At 40.9% G+C, this 23,403-nt stretch overlaps 1 long non-coding RNA gene across 1 annotated transcript; it reads left to right on the top strand.

The window, feature by feature from the left end:
• Nucleotides 1-14,983: 14,983 nt before the first annotated feature.
• LOC130147091 (uncharacterized) lies at nucleotides 14,984-23,030 on the top strand. Its single transcript, XR_008821114.1, has 4 exons — nucleotides 14,984-15,117; nucleotides 16,832-16,943; nucleotides 20,482-20,603; nucleotides 21,086-23,030. It is a non-coding gene; the product is annotated as an uncharacterized LOC130147091 (long non-coding RNA).
• The last annotated feature ends 373 nt before the right edge of the window (nucleotides 23,031-23,403 follow it).

Here is a 23,403-nt window from a genome sequence, read left to right on the forward strand (position 1 = left end):
CCAGTGATTTTGGAACCCTAAAGATGACCATGGTTTGTATTCCCATCCTAGAAGTCCAACTGCAAACTGGGATGAGATGCGCAGAAGGAAAGGCATGAGTATCCAGAGTGAAAAAGCACTGTGGTCATCATTAAGACCTGCGTGGGGTAAGTTCATGAAAGAATGTTTATTAAATTCTTGAAAGGATGCAAAAATCAGAAATGTATTAGAAATAATGTGGCCAGCAGGGCCGGGGCAGTGCCCGTCCCCCCGCGCCGGGCCCTGTCGGGGCCGCCGCTGGAGCCCTGGGCTCAGCTCTGGGCCCCTCGCTGCCAGAGGGACGCTGAGGGGCTGGAGCGTGTCCAGAGCCAGGCAGGTTAATTAAAAATTAATTTCAAGAGGGAAAAATGTACCATGCCTTTCTGAACAGTCTGGATTGGAACTTTTCAAATTTAAAAGAAGCCTTAAAACCATTCTTTTTCCTTTGGAAGGAATCTTTATCAAAGAAAAACTATGTCTTTTCAGGTGACCCTATGATCCTACGACAGGCAGACATTTTGCTGAGTTTTGGGTTTTTTTTCTAACCGGCTCTATTTTGTGTTTCAGAACAAAATAACTCAGTCAAAAATCTTGCTGTTTCCAAGGAAGTTTGCAAATCAATGAAGTCAGCTATCTTTGGACTGACAGAATTCCTTCTGCCCGGGTAGCCTTTACGGGCCTGTGCACCATTAGGGCAGTTGGCCCTCTGTGCGCTCCCGTCTCCTCCGTGGCCTTGAAGGTGGGAGCTTCATGGCAGAAACAAGGACATAATCCTTGCGAGGAGAGGCTGAGTCCACTCCCTGGTCCTGCCCGCTTTGGTCACACAGACGAGGAGAAGCGTGCTCGGCATCCAAGGGGGGATACCCGCTGTCTGCCAAAGGCCTGTGGACCTCTGCCTTGCCAAGAGACACATGCCTGCCACAGAATTCCTCCGCTCCGAGGCCAGACCAAGCTGGAAATGCCTTGGTGTATCCTTCACTTACAAAAGGCAGAGCAGGAGATTCACTGGCTGTCCCATCACATCTGCTGTCTGGGGAGGTGGGGAAGGAAGGGATGAGAGCTGGGGGCCTGTGGAAGATGGCAATTAATGTGCACTGGCCAGATAAACAGGATCCCATGTCATTGGCATGTCCAGAGTCAGCTTTTGTAGACAAACAGATTGAATGAAGTCCTGCAGGATTATAGGATAAGGTGAGTATGGAACTCCCCCACAAAATATAGTATAGGCTTCCATATCCTGGTGACTCTTCTAGTCCCTCTCCTTCTTTTCTCAGTCCCATGGGATCCAAATCCAGTTTCACAGCCATGGTTTTCTCACTATACCTCCCAAGGCCTTCCCTTTTCCACCCAAGAACAAAATCTGATGGTGTCCTAGGACTGAGTTTTGTTATCTTCTGGGGCTACATAGTTCAATTTTCCTTACACTGCGGAGAAGCCTTAAGATGGCTCTGTTATTATTAACCTCTTTTTGCAATTAATTATCTCTGGGTTGCTTGATCATCTTGTTACATTATTCCAGTACTTAGTTTCTATAAAACAGTCCAGGTACCAATTAACATAATTACTTCAGATATTCATGGTATGGGAAAAAAAAAAAAAAAAAAAGGTCTAGCTTCCTTAATTTGTCAAATAGCAAGTTATCAGGGGTAGATATCAGGCTCAGAACTGGTATTACCAGGAATTCATGAATGACAATGACAAAAGCAGCAAGAGTTTAGTTTACAATAAAAATGATTCAGGAGAGCAAGTCAGATAGAAAGTGATCCATAATTAACTCATAAATTCTCCACTGATCATTAATTGTTTATCCTCCAGTGATACAGCAGAAGAAAGGCAGAATGTGCCTGGTCCATGAAAATCTTGACTTAGTTTTTGTAAGCTTTGGAATGGACTCAAAATACTTGGCCTCAGATGGATACATCTGTGTAACTCTTTTACATTATTCCTACTCTGGACAAAATAGGATTATTTGCTTTCTTTTCAGGGCTCCCAGAAAACATGGGCAGCCCCAGTTGCCATACTTATTTTTGTAGGAGCATTTCACAATGAATGGGAAGACTCGTATGACTGGGTGTATAAGAAAATAAGATGGTACTTTTAGCTTTATGGAACTATTGTGATAAAGATCAGACTCAACTGAGTAAATCAGTGAAGTTGTGCTTCCCTTCACTCCAGCAGACGTGGAGTTTGCCCAGCTGAGCAGGACTGTGTTGCTCTGGGATTCACTTGGATGGGCATGGAAAGGCTCAAATACTGCCAGGAAGGTGAACCTCTCCATATGTCCACGCCACCAGGATACCCTGCTTCTTTTTTATTCCTACTTGCCTAGTCAAAGTTATACCTCATCTTCTTTGAGAGGCATCTACATGAGCATATTGTTTTGGCTGAATTATACCTTCTAGAAGCAAATCTCCAGATTGTACCCTTGTGCTTCTTGTGCTGGGCTTTCCATTGCATGGAGGTCTCAGGCTCCGTAGCTGGATTCTGGTGAAATTAAACTAAACCAAATGATGTATTTGATGAGCAAACACAACCTCCTTCTATCACTAATGGGAGTTCAATCCACAAGAGGTGGAAGTATTCCAAGATAAAACTTGTATAAAAAAAAAAAAAAACAAAAACAAATTATATATATACTGTGGGTTCTCAGCACCAACTGTTTCTATAATCTGTTGGTCTGCACTACATCCTAATATAGACATAGCTTGTAGACATGGCTAAGAAACAAGTACCCTGCAAGCACTGCCAGTATCAAGATTACCATTTTCATTAGCAGATTTGGGGAACTTCTAATTTCCCCTGTGATTGCTGGGAATTTTCATAATTTTCAGTTATAAAACTCACGGGACATCAGTTTCGTTCAACAGCTGCAAGTTCCAGGGAATTTTCATTTATGGAAGATTGTATTAATTTTGATGCCTTTCAAATTAAAACTAGAGCATGAAAAAAGAGATGTCCTTTTTCCCCTATGTACTAGTCGTACTTGTTTTTTGGCACTCTTGTTTTTCAGTGTGAGACCTGCAACTTGAGGCAGAGCCATTTTTCTCCTCTTCTAAGTAAAGGGAGCCCATACATTGCAAACAGCATAGTGTGGAAATGCTGCTTTTTTTGTTTGGGGTACAAGGCCTTTTATAATTTTCCAATTCACCTTAGCTTGGGAATCTTTAAAGAGAAGGGAGAGGGTTTCTGAGTCCTGGTCAAATATGTAACACTGGTGGAGCTGAAGGATTTCTGTCAGCAACAGAAGAGCCCAAGCTTCATGTTTGAAGAACAGATGAAAACTCCTGTTTTTCCATAATAATTCCTAAGTGTGACATACTAAGTCTTGCACGGGCAAGCTCCTTCCTTTTTCCTCAGGCTAGGATATATCAGCTTAATATAGCTGGGGTAGAGCCCCTTAGGCTGGAAGGTTGTATCTTCTCTGTATCCATTAAATCCTTAACTTCTTTGTTGCCAACACAAATGCTTATTAGTTTTAATCATGATGATAGCAGGCATCTGAAACCCAGAAATGGGTTTCTTTATATAGACACTTTCTTGAGTGGGTCAATGACCCTTTTTTTAAGATTGCAAAAGATCCAGAGGTCTGAAAGCTTTTGTTCTTACCAACCCAAGGTCATCGATGGGACTCTCATATTGACAGAGGGAGCCCCTCATTTCTTCCATATACCTTTTCCTGTTCTGTTCCTTGGGTCGTCCCTCAATAGTGGGGAGGCAGTTGGGATGCAAAAAGAGCTGTCCTGTCAGATATCCAAACAGCTCTGTCTAAAACTGATTGAAGGAGGAACACTCAGAATGCCCCAATTTTGTCTCTAAAGAGTGATGAGGATGGTGCCATACACCAACATTTTAGTGACCCCAGCTTCTTTGGGATGGCAGTGCCCTGTATAATCTCAAGGGAAGAGAAATATGTTACGTTAATTTTGCTTCTAGGCAAAACATCCACAAGTCTAGCTGACTGCTAGTTCTTTAAAATTGTGCTTACTTTGTGCTTTCTTCTAGAGTGTGTGCCAGCAGTCCTGGCTCAGAACGAACTCCACCAGCAGTGACCTTGTGCTTTCACTCCTGGTTATAGTGATCAGAGCTTCTGGAGTTATGGGGCAAAGTCCACTCTAAAATAAACTTTGTGGGTTTTTTAGGGGGTTCAAGGGGAGGAATTTTTTTTGAAGTGGTTAGATCCTGCCAGATCTTTGCAAGAAGCACTGAGATGGACTTAACTGCTGCCAGGCTGCAAGAGATCTCTCAAGAGTTGCCTCCCTTCTCATCTATCTTGGACTCATGATGAGTGAGGTGAACCACCTGCTCCACACACTTGCCTCGTTGTGCCATAGCCTGAGACACGCCAAAGTACTGCACTGAAGTCTTGCTGTGGAGGCTGGAAGAAACCTAGATTCCTTTAATCTATCAGAGCAAAGTAGTTCTGGGAAAAAAACTATGTCACATAGTCCAATAGCCTGCCCCCAAGGCATTTGGCTCTAGCCCTTCTCAGAGATAACTGCTCTGCATCCAGCAGTCTCCCAAAAGAACCACTCTCCCACCACAGAACTCACTCCTTGGTCTTTGTAGCCCAAAGGAGGATAGAGAATTTTGGATTTTTTATTATTTTATTATTATTATTTTGAAGATTTTTGAGAATACTTTGGGTATTTCACAATAGCAGAATTTTTATGGTAGGAGATTTTTCTCACAAGCATGTATCCCCCTTAAAAAAGAATGCTATGGCATTCATCTAGTGGCGAGCTGTTCTTGTCCTGGCAGCTCATCTGGGCAACGTACAAATTGCCTCTCTCAGCTTTACAGAACTACAGTATTTTAGGTGGCATGTATGTTATATAAATTTTCCTGAATATTCGCACCACTTAAGGGGTTTTGTGTCATCCAAAAAATAGTGTAAGTTACTTCTATGTTTGGGGAGGAAGTTCTGTAGAAGATACTGGGATGGTTGTTGTCACCATCACTTGCTGCTGGCAGAGGTAAACAAGGGAACTAGGCTGGGCTCTGCCCTTTAAGCTGAAAGAGAAACAATAGCTGTGTGGCAAACCCTTTGCTAACAGAGATAAGACTCAGCCTAGAGCTCACTACAGCTACAGAAATAGCCTTTGGCTGCCATTTTGTGTTTGGAGTCCTTTTAGGCAGTACCTGCTCCTTGCTATCATCTCCCTCCACTCTCATTCCTTGTGGGTAAAGAGTGATGTGGCCGAAAAATGAGGTATTTCTTAGCAGAATTTCCCCCCTGCTTCTGCTCACGGTGCAGTTATGTAGCTGTGCTGGCACGTGTGGTGCAGGGCAAGAAGTGAAAGGGCATCAGCAGCGGGAGGGAGGGGGACAGAGGCTGCTTCAGCTGGAGACGGAGCTGCCTGGCTACGGCTTCGTCAGCACCAGTGGTCTGAGCTTCCCTCAGCGTGTTCTTTGCATCAGGTGTCACATGTAGATACAATGACTGATGTTATAATTTGCATTGTTTTGATTATTGGTAAGTAGTGTCTCTCCGAATGAGGATTTAGAGCAACATTTTATTGTTAGTCTATTGATTAGGGAGCTCAGTGAGTATAGATTGTATATAGGTATATATGTGTTTATATACGTATTATATATTATGTATAGATGTATAGAAGTGTGTGTATGTGTGTGTGTGTGTATGTATATGTATATGTATATGTATATGTATATGTATATGTATATGTATATGTATATGTATATGTATATGTGTGTAGACAGATATAGATAGGTAACAATAGCTATGGCTATTTGTTATTTCAGGGTAATGTTTTTGGCTGCTTGGCCCTGCTTGGGCAGTCCATTTGCTTAGTGTGTTTTCTAAATTTTTTAGGTACCTGAAGCTGTGACTTTCAGTGTGGGCCCTTCACTGGCATGAATCTGGATACTGTCTCCAGGAGGAACACGGGTACCTTCATAAGACTTTTTGCTACCTTTGTCTCCTTTATTATACCTCTCTTGCATATTCACATGTTGTATGTAAGATAATGAACAGCAACATCTGTTATATGTTTTCCAGGAATAGATTCTACATGTGAAACTTCCGACTTGATAAAGATTATCGAGCAGCAGATGTTTCAAAAGACTTTAATCCCTCACTTTAGAAGTTTACAGAGGTCCTTCTGTCCAAATTATCAAGGTCTCTTTCAATTCTTTCTTGTTTATTTTTTATTGGATGACAGTTTATTAAGGAGCTGGATCAAACCTACATATTTTCAAAAACCTAAGATAATTACCTCCCCACTTATTAATAAATTTTAAACTGAGCCCAATATTAAAACAAGATCAACAATATGTCAAAGCTGACAACCCTTAGATGCTAGCTAACACACTGCTACAAAACAAAAACGAAGCCTGGATACTGTTGTATTGCCTGCCTGAGGTGTGCACTGAGGCAGAAGTTTCTGAGTGTCTTCGGTGGGTGAACTAGAAGGTAATTAGAGAGTCACTTTTAATCTCACCTCAGTTTTTCATGAGAGCAGTTCCCTTGACTGACACATGCTTGTACTACGTTGCTGTGGGTAGGTGCTGCCTGCCTGCCCAAAGCATCAGTAAATGACTGTGCTCGTAACTGAGAAGCAGAGCTGGACCTAAGACAAAACCCCACAGTGTCCTGAAAGTGTAAATTTAAATCTCAAACCTGGCCCATTTCTCCGTAATGACTTCAGTCCAACCCCCTGATCCAAGCACTGCTGAACTTGGGAATGTTTGGATGCAGTTCCCAAGTCTGAAGCTTGGATCCAGCTATATCTAGGAGGACAGATTTGTAAAACAGATGTTTTCCCACTGGAAGTGTGTACATGAGCCCTATTAAGCAAAACAAAAGGGTTTGTCCTGCAAAACATGTCTGAAACGTTCCCTAATGCACTCAGCGAATATAAGAGGAAAGTTTGCTCTCGGGGCAGTAAGTTATGTCTCACTCGGAGTCAATTTGAAAAGCATCCACTATGGCTGGCATCTGTCACCACATTGAAACAAAAACAGTGGCTTTGAGGAGTATCACAGAAACATATTATGTCCTATTTGACTTGAGGGAATGGTTAGGAACCCAATGAGCTATCGAGTTATTCTCTCATCCAGAGGTGAAATCCAAGCCTGACTGAAATTTGTGGAATAAATCCCATTTATTTCAGTAGGGTTAGGGTTTCATGCCAAGTCTTCAGCGCTGCAACAGGACTTACCTGTTTCATCGTACAGAGGACCTGGAAACTCTGCACGCGTATGAACTAGACAGTGTTTCTTGAAGAAGATAATTTTATGCACCTGTTTAGCTGAAAGCTGTATGCTGCAACAGGTATTTACTAAAACCTAGGGGACATGGTCAGCACATCACCAGGGCTGTGATCTTTACTCAGAAATGCACTGCTGTTCTGAGTTTCTGAGTGTTGGTAAAATATCAAAGAACAATTTAATATTACCAGGCTGAGCCTGTTTTTTAGCGTCCTTTTATTTATTTTTTTTTTTGGTATTTTTTAATGGACCAGAACCAAGCAATTACGTATCTAAACGTGAGCCTTCATTTACTTTGGCAATGGATCTTCATCTGTCATCATTTTAATCCACCTACTGAGGGAAACGATAAAGACTGCCATACCTGAGGAAGAAGAATGCTATCTCAGATTTCTCTGTGCTTGAAGTATTTCAACAGATGCCATTTTGTGTCATGCCTCAGAACAGCCTCTTTATCTGAACTCTGAATACTGCTGTTTGTCTCATAAATATTATTGAATATTTAACCACTGTGTATTTGACTTTTTGAATGACAGACTGTAATTCCTCTTGAGCCATGGTAGCCTATCAAGTTGACATCTGTTTCAGTTTTACACTGTGTTTCTTTTATTATTTCTTTCAGGATTTGTGGGTTACAGCCTGATATATTTAGTGCATTAAAGAAAACAATTATTTTGAAGTTACATGAAATCATTTAAAAATTCAAATTACAGCGGCAGATGCTCTGAGCAGTGTTACCATTGAAGGACTCCTCTGTGCTAGGCATGAGAAGAGCAAGAGATGAAAGTGCACCATCAGAGGCAGCCCCTCCATAAACTCTTGAGCAGCCAATGCAAGATGGGGGAGGGAAAACAAAGAGGCGAAAACGTAAAAAGGAGCTGTTACCGCATGGGTTTTCCATAAAAACAGGGCTAGAACCCAAACCCGTTATTTCAAGTGCCTTTCCCCTATCTGTTGACCAAGAATTTATTGTGACAGGTAGATATTAAATTCCATTCCAGTACTATCCAAGTAGACAAACACTTGTATTCGTTGTAGAGGTGGGAAAGCGGAGCTACTAGGAGGTGAAGACTTGTGGATGAGATTAACATTGAGAAAGTTTGGAGGCTTTTTCGTAAGAACCTGAAGCCCCGTCCATGTGCTGACCCCTGCCTTTTTAACTACACTGCAGAGCATGGAACGGCTGTCAGCCACGGAGCCACCCTGAACATCTCGGTGTTCAATTCTGCAATCATAGTACACACCGTGCAAAAAAGTTTAATATAGTCTCTGGTGTTTCCATTTAAATGAACAAGGGGCGGGGGGGGGAAAAAAAAAAAAGTGTTATCTTGGCAGTCTTAACTTTTACATTAACATGTAATATTAGGTATATCCACAGGCAGCTGCCTGGCTAGTATTTAAGCTGGGTGCTGCACTAGGTGCATGCAATGACAGGCAGTAGTTAAGCTGCTCTTATCTTTTTTTCTTCATGTCATTGATAATGATATTCTAATTCTTTTCAAACTGTTCCTTTGGCTATGTTTTGATAGTGTGGTTGTTATTCCAGTGGTCTATGTTATTCTCTGACAGGGTAATTTCTGCCAGAGAATTTTCCCTTAAGTTTCATTTTTGAGCACCTTTACAAAAAAAAAGTGGTTTTCTTTGTAATTTTTTCTAATAATCATCATTGTTCTAAACCCCACAGCTGTCCTTAAGCACAGTGGTATAAAACAGCATAGCTTTTCAGGAGTTTGTGAGAATGCTTGCATCTTATACCAGCTGAAAATCTGCTTTTACACTACTTGTTGCATCGTATACCAGCTGAAAATCTGCTTTTTCATTACTTGCAACATGAGATGATGGATTATTTTTTTTTTGCCTTACAAAGTAGGAATTTTATTCTCTTAGCAGAAATTAAGGGACTTTTCGGAATGTTCTACAAGATAGTGCCTGATTTGAATTTGAAAGGACAATTTTTTTGGATCTACAGTAACAAAACAAATCTGAAAAATCTTGCTTTATTCAAAATTTTTACTGTATACTTGTAATATACATACAGCAGGCAAACCTACTGTAACTTGTGGATGACTAAAGGTGCAATGTGTATGCTGATGTATCTGAAGAATGGTCTACAGGAATTAAGGATTAGATTTTATAATGTTTCCTATGCATTATCTTCCTTTGCAGCTTTCAGTGGGAGCACTCCTGAAGCATGACGATATGAAATGTAAGAAAATAAAAATCTATTCAAATGCAACTAAGCGTTTTTATTTTATTTTATTTTTTAGAAAAATGCCTCACACTTGCTCTTTGAACTTTACACTTTGCTAAAGAAAATGGCATTGTTAAAACCACACAGGTAATTTACCAATAAAATTATTATTTTTCCAATCTGTATTTTTCATTTGTGTAGAGCTGCCCAGTTATCTAGGTGTCAGTGACAAGGCATTCTTGATATCATGATATTCTCTGTGTCACCCTTTTGATGACAAAATTTTGGTCAAACTCAATAAAAAAAAACCCCAACCCATAGGTAATAGTGACACAAGTAGATTGGCTTCCTCCAAAAGAAGTATGATGTGAAGGAAATGAGACACCTCCATGCTTTGGAGGAGTCACTTAAAATGTGAAGATCTGTCCAAATTTGGCAAGGTGTTCAGTCTAACGAATTTCAGTTTCAACAGGTTTGGCAGAAATTTGATATTCCTTAGGTGCTTTATTGTCTGCAATTGCCTTTGCATCTTCGAGGCTATAGGAGCAGGGAGAAAAGAATGGAGCAGGATGGGACAGAGCCAGGACTGAGGCCATAAGGATGAGTATCCATATATAGGTGTTAGGGAGACAGGAACATGGAGAGAGAACCATGGGAGGGAATAGCAGGAAGCTTTCTACACTGAACTTCCATGGATCTGGAAAAGCACAGGAGGTTCCTGAATTGCAACATTACTTCAAGTTGTGAAGCAAATAGTTGTGAAATACAGTGTCAAGCTTTGTCCTTACCCCATTGCTAAGGGCAGGTTACTCAGGGTATCAGCCTCCTGCTGCCTGTTGCTGTTGGTTACCCTGTTTGGTCAGTAGAAGATGATGTGATGGAGGCAGAGATTGCAGTCCTGTTACGGTTCCACTTTATGCAGTTTTATGCATACATTTTTAACATAATGTTCTTGTATTTTTGTTCTGTTTTAATTTAGGTTGCATGATCATGTGGTCAGAAGCCAAGGATATTAGCCCTCAAGTTGTCAATGCAATTTGAATTTGGGTCCTTTTACAGGTCTGTGTTACTTATGTATGTGATCGTGAGTTCTCTTACCCTGCTTCTGTGTTGTTCATAGGAGTGAATAAACCTGCTCAAGAACAAGCCAACACTGACAAGTGAATAAAGGTTTTGCCAGAACATTTGTGCCCCTCTGACAGCAGGATTTGGAAAGTGTACAGCAGGTAAGGCAAGACAGCAGGAAGAGATTGCAAGACTTTGTGGCAAATACTCACCATCAAAATGCAATTCTACCCTTCTTAGTAGCACACAATTTCTGCACAATCCCGGAAAATCCATGGATATAATCATGCATTTGAGCAGCTGTTCATCTGCCTCCCATTTTTCTGCAGTGTCAGTTCCAGGCACCCAGTGGCAGCTTTGCAAGGTGTTAAATAATTACAGTTGTATTTTAATTTTTCTGAACCTGTTAATGCATAGAATGGTATAACAAGTGAAGGAACCTGAAAAATTAGATCTTAGGTTTTCAACCCAGGAATGAAGAACTCCTCAAAACTCCTGTATATGCCTTAGCTCTTAATGTATTAAATAAGGGAAATCCTACACTCTCCATCCACAGAGAAGTTTGAAAGATTGAACTGTTAATGCTTGGGAACAACAAAAATATTAAAATGCCGGGCTTCAGTGAAGAAATTGATATCTCTGTAAGTAGAACAAGACTGATGAGCTGTCTTCTGCTCTGGGGTTAGTGTATGGGGCGCTACGGAGAGAGAACCGATTCCCACTGTGGAGGTGTTTTCTTTCCTGTACTCTGGGTGAGGCGGGGAGCATGAAGAAAATAGGATGTGACTGAGTGGTTAAATACACACAACTGGGCTCAGTTAAATATTCACAGGCTTGACTTTTCTAATGCACTTGATATTTTGGAACAGAAACGGTCTAGACACTTTCTTCTGAAATGCCTATAACCCTGTGTAACACGTATTACTCATGCCTGTAATATAGTTTTAACAGCTATTAGTCAAATATTAACATTTAATAAGCCCTCTGTAAGTGGGTCCTTAAGGTGACATGCTGTGTGAGAATCTCTCCCTAATTTTCTTCAGACACACCTCACATTCCCAGGGATTTCTCAGGCCCAATGACTATTTAATAGCTTCTAGTCCCAAAACACAGGCAGTGCCGCATACATTATAAGAATTACAATGTGCTGAAGGCGGCTTTGGCATCATTCGTCCAAGTGGTCAAAAGTCACTTCCAAGTCTCTTCGCTCATTTCCAGGTTCAGAAAAGTTCATCCCATGGGAATGAATTTCCTGACCTTCTTTGCTGTGAATTGCTAGCACACCCACTCCAAGCCACATCCAGCCAATCGATGATGAGGCAGAACCTCCCAAAATAATCCGAACAATCTTAAAATAGGAGTCTTTATTTACACAGAAAACAGAAATGACATCAAATGACATACTGTTTTTTCCTTTCCTTTCTTTTCTCAAGATAAACCAAATATCTCCTGTGAGTTTCACACTTCAGCTACTTTCAGAATCCCAAGCTGAGTCTCTTGAGTTGCAGTATCTGAAACCCATTCTAGCTAGGCTTTCCAAGCCAGCGCTTCATTAATTACTGTTTTACGGAGATGAGGTTTCTCAGAACTGCAAGAAATGACTATCCAAATAAAACCAGCAAATGGATTCAATGTAAGATTTTTTTGTAAAAATATGTAATACTTGTTACTACTGCACTGTGCCTGGGTAAAAGTCTTCCTTTAAGTCAGTGCTTTGCAATTTATGTTTCAGCCTCCATAATGTTAGTCAGATATTAATATATGCATGAAGAGCAGCAGTCAGTGTAATTAAAGTGGCAAAGTGATAAATGCATATCCATTTTGCCTGGTAATATTGTGTATTTAACAGGTTTATCTGTTCAACAGTTCTTACTTTAATTATATTTTGCCATTTGGGAATTTTAGGCATATAACAATCATAGCTCTTCCAGGAATATTATTCTTAAAATAAGTGTTCGTGCATTATTAAAAATGCACGTGTGTTTGCTTACTTATTTATTTACAGTGTTTTTTTCCACTTTTTTAAAAATACTGAATGCTTTATTTCTCTAATAAACTTGGAAAGAAAAAAACCCCAACTCATCTGTTGGAAGGAAGGGTATAAGGCAGGTTTCTTGCTGTGGATAAGCTCTAATCAGGATTTATGCCATATTTCATGATACAGAAGCTATAGGCAGGTGTCATTCTCCGAAGGCATGGCCCAAGAGCCCTCCATGACTCTTGTGAATGTACAAAAATAGTGAAAGAAAATTGTATGGCAATGAATGGATGCACATAACAGGTCAGTATTAAAAACAACAGTTGATCTTACTGCTGTTGGGCTCAATTGTAACAAAAATGCTCCCTTGGAATTTTTGCACATTCCAACAGTGAAGTTTTGGGTTAAACCTATCTGTGATGCGATTCGCCAAATGAGCAAAGAGCTATAATGCAGACTGCGCAAATGTGAATTCATTTTAGCCATTGTACTGAATACTAGAGTATACCGTGGTTCTTGAGGAACACAGAAAAATTCCTCTTTACACATAACTCACACAGCTGTCGGAGTATATGTGCTGGTGAAATCAGAGACACAACTAGATTCTCAGTTGGTGTAAGCTGATATAGCTCAACAGAGCAATTAAACTTGTGTTAGAAAGTCCTCATTTGGATTGTGACCTTTACAGGGTAAACTTTGGTAACTTTTGCTGCGAGTCTCATGGTATGTTTTGTAAATCTCCATCTCTCTAAGTCACAGGATTTCAAAGGAATCAAAGCCTTTGCTCAATAAACTGGAAACCAAGATTCTGGCCTTGATAGTTAAAATGCTTCAAAACACATATCTTAATGATTAAAAGTTGAGAGGACAAAAATAGCAATAACATTACAGCCCCCAAAAGTGTTATGATATTAAAGTAAAGCTTATGTCTGGCACCTGACTCGTTATTTTTGAGTGGTGATGGCTGGAAATATGGTCATCCTTGGCTTTTCAGAGTGCTGGTGGCTTCAGTGCTGGGGACATTTCCTCTGAGCTCAGCAGATTGAGTTTCAGAACGTTTCCTCCCTGAAATCTGATGGATGGGAAGGCAACAAGCTTCAGACTGACAGTGATGGGGGCCTGTTTGCTGGAGCTCAGATCCTGAGCGAACAGTCCACTCCAGCTCTAATTATAAAAACATTACAGTTCTAACAGTTGCCTGGCCATGAATTATTCTGACAATGTTTAACCTGCAGATAAGAAACCACTATCAGCCTGTCACATTTCCCCCACTAACGAGTTCAGCATCAGTTTAAAAGGAAGTGCAACTCATGAAGCAATGGCTCCGTGTCATAAATTATAGGTATCCGGCATGCATTACAGGGGCAGAAACAGTAAAATAGCATAGGACTCTTTACTATACACTCTTACAGTGACAGAAAAACAGCACTCCACAGTGTTTAATCTACCATAGCTTGTTTAGCCCCTTTCACATCCATGCCAGTTTCAAAACACTCGGTGCTGTATTCTGCTGCTATCTGCAATTAGCACAAGTATTTACTTAAAGCTCGAAGGGAGAGAAAGAGGTTGTCTTTGATAAAAAGCATTGGACTCTGTAATCACTCAGACAGTGGAAAACGGTGCTGTCACAGAAGACTTACTCTCATTTATTTCTCTGTGTGTGTATAGGTGCGTGTGTGTTGCTCTAGGTGTTTCTTGTTTTGTCTTTAATGAAGTACACAGTCCTTTTCTGAAACAAAATCTTGTAAGACCTGTGCTATTGAAGAAGCCACTGTGTACACACTCAGGGAAAAAAAAAAAACCAAACAGAAACAAACAAAAACAACCCAACCCCCCTGTGATGATTGATACCTTGATAACCTAACAAAATGAAGAAGAGCTTTACACTTAGGAAAGGAGGGATGCTTTCACAAATAATTGCTGCTGCATGAAGTGGATGAATCACATTTGCTGGTATGGATGAGCATGATGTGGTGGCAGGAATGTGGGATAATATTCTTAAAAACTCCCCAGTTCTATAATTCTTGGGCTTGTCCTTCGTTTCTCTATTCCCTCTTTTGAAAACTAGGTAAGCAAAATGTGTATAGCTTTATCACAGTAGCATTTAACACCTAATTGCATGGAATCAGATTATGATGTTTTGAACACTTGCACAAAAAGAGGAGGGGAAGAAGGTTCGGCTGATGAGGAGACAGCTGAAAGCAGGGTAAGAAGCTTGCTGGGCAGAGGGCAGACCAGAGAAGAAAGAGAGGACGTATCAATGGATACAAAGATACTCATCTTCTCATACTCCAGGAAGAAGAGGAAGGAATTGAAACGTGGTGGATCTTTCCTGGATCCCGGTCTTAGTCACAGAGCAGTGGGGTAAAAAAGGAAGCCCCTCTCTTCGGCAGTTTTGTGATTCTAACCCTTAACTCCTTGAACTAAACATTTAATTTTGTATTCAAACAGGAAAAGGGGGGAGGGGGAGAACCCTACAGAGCCTAAAGCCTGCTCTCCTTCTTGTGCTTTAACAAGGAAAACCACAGCAACACATCTTCACTCCCTCAGAACTGAGCTCTTCTTTCCCCGGGCTTTACCTCAGCTTGGCATCTGACCAGAAACACGAGCTGCTTACACCCATGCCCTCTGGACCATCGTGAGTAATTGCCCTTGCCCTGGTTGCTGGCATCCCCCAGAGGGTTATTAGAGCCTGGTGCTTGTGCAAAGGCTCAAGGCGTGAGGAATCACAGAGTCAAGGCTTTGGGGTGCTTATCTGATCATCACGTGTTGCCAGACTTTTGGCAGGTAACCCAGTTTCTCCAGCCCTCGTAACCAATGGCACAGGCCAAAATTCCTCTAAACCAAAAAGCCGGAGGGATTGCTATGGAGATTTGGTCTTGGAAAGTGTTCCTTGCGGCTTGGAGAAACAGGAGGTATATATTAGGTGGAGGGATTTAAACTTTGTCAGCAGAATCAAAAGCCTGAATATTGCTGCAGTAATCCTGCCTAAATTTGCTACAATTGCAAGAAATGTTTAGATGGCTTCATGATGTTCAAAATGTTTCTTCCAGGCAGAGACTGAGATCTTTTAGGGAAAAAACGTATGTATTATTAGTAGATTACTGAACATACAAAACACTTTGCATCCTGGTCTTTTAGATTATTTGTAAAAATTGGAAAACATTTTTAAAAAATTTTTATTTTTCTATCTTTAAGAAAAATATGTGCAAAAGTCGGCAGAATTTTGGTTTTGTTATGGCTCTAAGGAATGTTTAAATTGATGTAAAGAGTGCAAGAAGTTTCGAGTATGGCAGTCATTTTTTAGTAAGTTGGGATTTTCACCTGGGCAGTCCCATTTTGTACTTTCAGCTATAAGGGACTGGACACAAAGTCCTGGAGTGCTAAAGCAGCTGCTTGGCATTGGTCAATTTTGGTACACTAAGGAAGATAATGTTATGAATATTCTGAGCCCCTCAATTCCATAGTACTTGAACTTCAGCTGACTTGTGCCTTGATTAACCAAACTTTTAAACCGCTTCCCTAGCTTTATTTCAGCTTGTTTTACTCTTCCCATTTTTGGCTTTTCTGTTCGACTCCCCTCTGGCATGTTACTAGATAGATTCAAGTCTTCCACTGGATTATCCAGTGGCTTCCTTAGAAAGGAGTTAATCAATATCCCCAAAATATTGTGAAGGCATATCATAAAAATATGAGAGTCCGGTGCCTAACATTGCCAGAAGAGGGTCAGCAGAGGGCTGTGGTCTTTTGCTTGTTAAAAGCAGAATATCTGCAGGCACCACTCAGGAAAAATCATCCTGCTTTGCCTTTTACTGGCCTTGTCAGCCAACACAAGCAAAGAAACAGCTTCCCTTAAGGAATATACCTGCAGCAACACCCAGTTCTTTCCTACTTTTGTAAGTTTCTTTCCAGTCTCTCCAGCAAACCCGCCTGCTCCCAGGGCTGATAAGGACTGAGTAAGGACCCTCTGCCTTCCACCTCCCCTCCCGCTGTGTCTGTACTGCCCGTGCTTGTCAGGCACGTGGAACTCTTCAAACACTCGTACTGTGGATGCAGGCACATCAGCAAAGCTGTGCTTTACACAGTGCAGTGCCACTGCCCACTGGCATGATTAAAGGATAATCTGTAGCTGTAAATGCTGCTGCACCGAAGCCTCATCTGGCTGTAGGTTTGCCTGAACTCCATGGGCTCCCCAGCCCTTAGATGAGGGTGATGTCGTGGTCTGACTGCATCTGGGTGACAGTCAGCCCAGGACATGCACCCTACCCCTAAACTGTCAATGTTTCTGCAAAGATTAAGTGGCTATCTATCTTCCAAGGCTAAATGATGGCTCGTTTTTTCTTTACCCATAGGAGTTTTTTGCTTAGGCAACATGGAGATTCCCCCAGGGAAGAAAAGGGAGTGCAGTGTTGGAGATGTAGGCTGGCCAAAGAGGTCTACAAACTGATGAGCGTGAAGCACAAAGTAAGCAAACTACGCATGTTAGGAGACGCTGTGGCAGCACATCTCAAATCATTGTATTTTGCATTTTGGCCAAGATATTTCCATTTTTGTAGACACCCAAGTCCCCTACCCCACAAAAGAAAACCAAAGCAAATCACAAAGCACCAAATGAGCAGAACAACGTAATTTAAAATAACAAAAAACATCTACTTTTATTCACAGTTTCAACTTGTTGAAGACCGACATATTTGTTGATGATTCTATGGATGTTTTTGACCATTTTCAGTACCAGTAGATGGTGCTCAAGAATATATTGCACAGTTTCTGAACTTTTTAGCATCCATAACTCTTGATTCAAGTTCCCTGTGAAAGGTTTATCTGGTACTGTTTTAACAGACCCTTCATACAGTGATGGAATGGGTATTCCATGCAGAAACTCTCCTGCAAAAGCATGTAAAACATTTCAGTGCCTTAACTGCAGCAACTAAGTCTCATAACATCAGTATGATATAGATTAAAAACCTCATCCCACTTTATAGATCACCTAAGAAAGGAGCAGATTTTCTCTGACTTGATTAAGGTTACACCAAAAAACCACAAAGGAGCTAGGAGTGGATACAAATCTGTTCAAATTTCTGTTGCTTGTTCTAGTCCTCCAAATCCACAAACATTTATATGCATACTGTAAGCAGAAGTACTGTTAATTTCATACTGTGCAATTATCAAGGCATGGAAGGAATATAGATGAGACAGATATTTAGAAATAACAGTATTCCCTTCTTTTTTATTCATTAGTGAATCAAATCAGTATTATACATATCAGACATAGAAATATGTGTGTATATATATATACACACACGTATGTTCAAGGTTGTTAATTAAGGGTGTTTTCAGCTGTCTGCGTGAAAGCCCTTTAGCCTGGTAGCATATGTAGCTCTAAATATGATACAGTGAATGTAAAGGAAATGTACTTTTATGAGGCTGCATTTAGAGAAAGTATGCACATAATACGGAAATAATTACAGGATTTTTGTTTTCTTTTAAACCTGAAACCATACACTCACTATGGCTGAAGACTACCTACCTGTATTAAGGGTAAAAACTCCAGTATTCAAGAATTCCAAGATGAAAAGTATCATCTTAATGAATCCTCCAAGCAAAATCTGCTTGACATGAGGAAGTGCTCTTTTTGTGTTTATTCTATCTATGTTATTGGATTTCTCTACGTCACTTCTGCATATGATAGTCCGTGGAAGGGGGAGGGGGGGGAAAGGCAGTGTAGGTTCAGTTGTGAATTTTATGCATATTTAGTATTTATGGTGGCACTGCTTGAGCAAGCCTGTGATTAATGAACAGTGCAGCCCCTCTGAGCATAAAAGAAGGCTTCTTCAGCAGCTGAAATGCATGAGGAATGTATGACAAGAACAGTCAAGGCCCAGTCAGGCTTTTTTACTTTCATGCCAGTCGTATCACACAACAGCACAAGACATTATAAAAAATTACTTTTACATATCATGTAGAAAATACTGACTGAAGGTTTTCCTAAGCCATGCTTTACATCTTACTTTCAAGGTATTGCAGCTCTCTTCTGAAAACCCCGGTGTTGTTTTCTAGAGTTTTGGCACAATGTTTAATCCCCAGCCACTTTCTCATTTATAGCTCTGTAACTGTTTCTTAAAGCCTGGGCTGTACCTACTTGAAGACTGGGATGAGCTATGGCAAATGATCAGATTTAAATAATACAGCAACATTTTGAATGCATTGTTAATTGGATGCTCATAACTGTCACTGTAGTAAATTATGTGACAAATATGTGCTGTCGGATGTTTAGGCATTGACTAGCCTGCTATGATTTAAAGTACATTGAGGTTTCCTTCCTTCTACAGCACTACTTAAGCCTTCAAAAAAAGTTGTATCAGACATTATTTTATCATAGAGGACTTATACGCCTTAACTGATGATTTCAAGTCAACAGCACATCAATGAATTAGGAAGTAGTAAATTTACTCCGGGCATAGCTTTGAATGTTGGGATTTTTCCTTGTTTTTACTGTAGTATAGAAGCTTTGTCAAATTTTACCACAAATACTTATCCATTTGGTCTGGAGCCTTTCAATATTTTCTAACCTAAACATATACAGAAGTGCATTAGTAACTGAGAATACCTTCAAAAAGACAGCCCTGTCTCTGTAGCTGTTCAGGAACCAGTGTAATGCCCATCATCAGAATACCAACGTTTTTAAAAAGAGAAATATCTTTTTCCTCTTCCTCGCCAGCACATGTTCACTAGTCACGCATGAGTCTCTCTAACAAAGAATGGAAAGGAAGAGATTAGTTTTGTCTTTATGTGTAACCGTGAAGATGCACGTGGACAATTTTATCCTGTGCATGCCATAATCTAGACCAGGTCCTCGTCAAACAATGTCTCAGGAAGCTGGCTCCAGTGCTCTGGGGACCCTTGCTGTCAGGATGGACATGTCACAGACTATTGGAGCTATTTATACTCGTGCAAAAGGGTAAAAAATATTCACCCCATCAACTACAAATGATATCATGCTTTTGCTATTCTTCTCAGAAATTTTTCACAAATGCCATTGGAAAATGTGATTTGTGGAGTCCAAAATGCATTGTCCAAGGCTTGCCTTCTAAATCAAAAGACATCTTGATGAGCCGCGCAGTGCATGCCTGAGATGATGAGCTCCTGGACATGTGTCCATGCTCTCCCACTTGTATGGCAGACCTCCAGGGGCTGTATTTGGGCTGAAATCCAGGGAATCTACAAGTGATGGCTCTGAACTGAATGCATCTGCACCATTTTGCACCTGAACTAATAATGCTGTTCAGCAGTGTGCTGTGATCCATCTGGAATCCCAGTCCCTGGTAAGGAAACATGCAAGTTTTGGAAATTAAATTTCAGTTTTGGTGAAAATCTAGTTTTGCATTGAAAATAAAATTTCCTTGAAATTTGTTTTTTAATGTTGAATAGATGTCTAACTTCTTTAATCCCCACCCCCACCCTGCAATGTACACATTTAATAAGATTCCTAAATTACTTTGTAAACATTAAAGCTGTTTGGTTTTTTTTTTATATAAAGACTTTTTTTTAGATAAAGACTATCTAGTATCTAAATCAGGTTTTAAATTTACAGGATCCTGCACCTCATTCTGGTAGTTCCCTGGGCACCTGGATGCAAGTCCTCTCTATATCTGATATTACTGTTGGCCACATACTGCCAGCGTCAACCCAAACAAAAAGAAGCCTCCCTCTGGCTAGGCCGTTCAGTGCTGTGCCAAGTGTATCTCAGCTGGAAGTGGCTTTTTCCATATCTTCCCAATCTCATACGAATTGTTTTCTCTTCCAAAGGTTGTGAAATATCTGGGTCAGCAGGTATAATAGAAAAGCAAATGGAAAAAAAAAATATCTATTTTTGCAACTCCCGAGTCCCATTCCCAACAATTTATTGAAATAAGATGTCATGCATGCACATGTATAATTGATTTCAGATGTACAGTAAAGTTGCCAAAGATATACTCAGCAGAAATAACTGTAATTTTTTCAGATCTGCTCTTCTTCCATCAACTTGGCCTCCAGCACCAGAATTCAGCACACAGTGAAACACATTTCATACTCCTGAGCACCTGCCGATGCGTCTCCTGCCTCTCTGCTCGGAGAGGATGGAAGGTTTGATGCAGTTGTGGTATCTGCCACAAGCTGGACTTGCTCGCTGTACAACTTACTGTTTTGCAATTCTGATTTCTTTTTATAATCGTTGTTTTAGCCCTGTCCCCTAGCTGATCTTGAACTTGTGCGACACTGATGCAGGAGTAGCAAACAACATGCTTTAGTGAGAGAAAAGGCTGGTTTTCAGGGCTTTTAGGAATGTGACCTTAAGTATTGATTTATAGCCTGCTGCAATGCTCTAGTGCAAAAGGGAACTGTGGTAATTAAGTTAGTATCTGCGCTTTCTAAAATAGTGCTGAGCTGCAACAAAAAGAGACCCTTTATTTTTGCTCCCTGCCTCTCAGTGAATGCAGATGCAGGCACTGCCCTTCGACCCTGCTCTGCTCTCCCCAGCTGCAGATTATTTTTCTCTCTCTGTGCCTTTAGGTGCTGATAGACAGAATAGGACCCATTAATTCTTGTGTCTGACTTTCTTTTTTTAGTGCAGGCAATGGAGCAGATTTCTGCACTTGTACCTGACTTTTAGAAGATTGTGTGTCCTTACACGGGTGAAAAAAGTACAGCAGCCAAGGAAATGCAGGCGGCGTCAGAAAATTCAGCAGGGTGGGTGGTCACAACGTGGCTCAGACTTGAAAGCAAAACCTTCTGCAGGAAAATTCCCACTTCTCAGCATGACACATTATTCTGAAACTCATGTATAAGGTAACAGGGTAAACACAATGAGAAATCTCTTTTGTATTCCATTACAGTCATTAGAGAAATAGGCCACAAAAGGTAATGGCAATAAAACTGAATACCTTGAAGTAAGCATCTAAATTACATGCTAATGTATGCAAATTAGCACACCATGTTCAATGTCCATAAAACTACAAAATATAGCTAATTAATAGTAGGTAAGCTGCTTCGTTTCATATTCACAGAGTTACAGGGAAGGTAGTGTATTTTTATAATTGTAGAACATTGGCCTTGGGGAACACATCAAACATTCAGTTTCTCTCCTCTGGCAAATTCGCCCAGCACACTGGAAGTAATTGCCTTTCCACTTCCTCACCCAGGGTCTTACTCTGAGAGCAGGCTCCGAAATTAAAAGTAAAACAAAACAAAAAGGCTCCCAGTTTTGCAATTACTTTCCTGTGGAAGTAGCTCTTATTAATGTTAATACAATCTCTGTTCGGCAAGGTACCTAAACGCGCTTGGTACCCTTGGCATACCTAAATGGGCTTAACGACTGAAACCCCACACGGATATAGGCTTTGTAAAGCCCCAAAACAGCAAACTGTTCCCAGCAGAATTCATGGTTCAGGCTCCTGATACAATGTGAAAATAGAGCACCTGAGAACAGGTTCAGCAAATGCAGCAAACTGAGCATGGAGCGAAGCAGTTCACCTGGGAAGAAAGGTGGAGGGAGCATGTGGGTCAAGCCCTGCTTCTGGCAGAGACTGAGAGCACAAGCGAACACAAACTCCTCTGCCCACATTCTGGAATCCTGCATAGGAAAATTCTCCGGTTTGAAAGCCACATCTCTCCTGTGCTTGAAATGAATACTCCCATCTTTTAGACTACCCAGCCAACAAAGCAAAGGAGCCCAGGTCAAGGTGGAGCGATGCCCTGCTCAAGACATGAGTGAGCTTCTGTGTGCAACCTGAGAGACAGCTGCAATGGGAGCTGAATGGAAAAATGAGCACTTGAGGATAATTTTTCAGTACAAACAATGAGTAGCAGTGGATGGGAACCCTGTGAAAGATCTTCTGAGCTCCCTTCTGCTGTAAAGGTGCTCAGTCTGCAATCTGAAGGAGCTCTCTGGGTGGCTATCTGTGCCGTGGGGCTGTGGCCATGCCACCCTCCTCTGCAGGCTCCCGATGAGAAGCTCTGTTGAGCCCATGCAAAGGCAGGTCACCTTAGCCTCTTCACAGAGCTTTGGGCATCATCTGAGATGGTGGACATCTTCTAGATGCCACACTTGTGCCCCCGTACCAGAGCAACTCCAGGATGTCCTGCTTCCCCTGCTGCCCTGCTACCGCAGTGGCTGCTCCTCTCTGCAGAGGTGTAGTGCAGCACAGGAACAAACAGGTGGGAAAAAAAACCCACTTGTGTGTCACGGGTGAAGGGAGGATGTGTTTTGTTCAGGGTCTTACTCGATAGGTGCTGAGATGACTGATGGTAATGACTGCAATATGTCTTAGGTACCTGAGACAGAGGTTATAATTTGCCAAATACTTTTCATGAGCCAGTGGTTCCCCTTCTGGAAAGCTGTTCAGTTTCAAACCAAAACATTTATTTTATATGCATGCATGCGTGTATGTATATGTATATATATATATATATGTATATAAAATCTACACCTGTTTGGCAGAGCAGTTGAACTTTGATCAACTTCAGGTAAATGCTTACCTTGCACTTCATGTAAAAATTAACCCCAGTGCTAAACATGTGCTTAAGTGTTTTCGGATTTAAGATGGTTTTCAGGATCAAAGCCCTAAAAAGGACAAATGAGTGTAGCTGTTTCAGACAAGAAAATGGAGGCTGGCTCGAAAGAGACACTACCAAGAGGAAAAAGTATGTGGAATGTTGTAGAGACTTTTAAGTAAAGGAAGGAAAAAAAACCATATAAAAGTAATGGGCTTACAGAGGGAAGCAACATGTGAAAATAAATGTCAAAGTAATAGAATGAGGGGGGGGATAAAGGACATAGAAAGTGGAAATAGAATGTTAATTTAAGACTGACACCTCCTCTTATGTTAAAAATTTAAATTGCAGCATGCTTCACTGACAGTCACCAATTCAGCTTCTACTCTCACTT

Source organism: Falco biarmicus, chromosome 3 (assembly GCF_023638135.1).
Source record: "Falco biarmicus isolate bFalBia1 chromosome 3, bFalBia1.pri, whole genome shotgun sequence".
Taxonomy (NCBI): domain Eukaryota; kingdom Metazoa; phylum Chordata; class Aves; order Falconiformes; family Falconidae; genus Falco; species Falco biarmicus.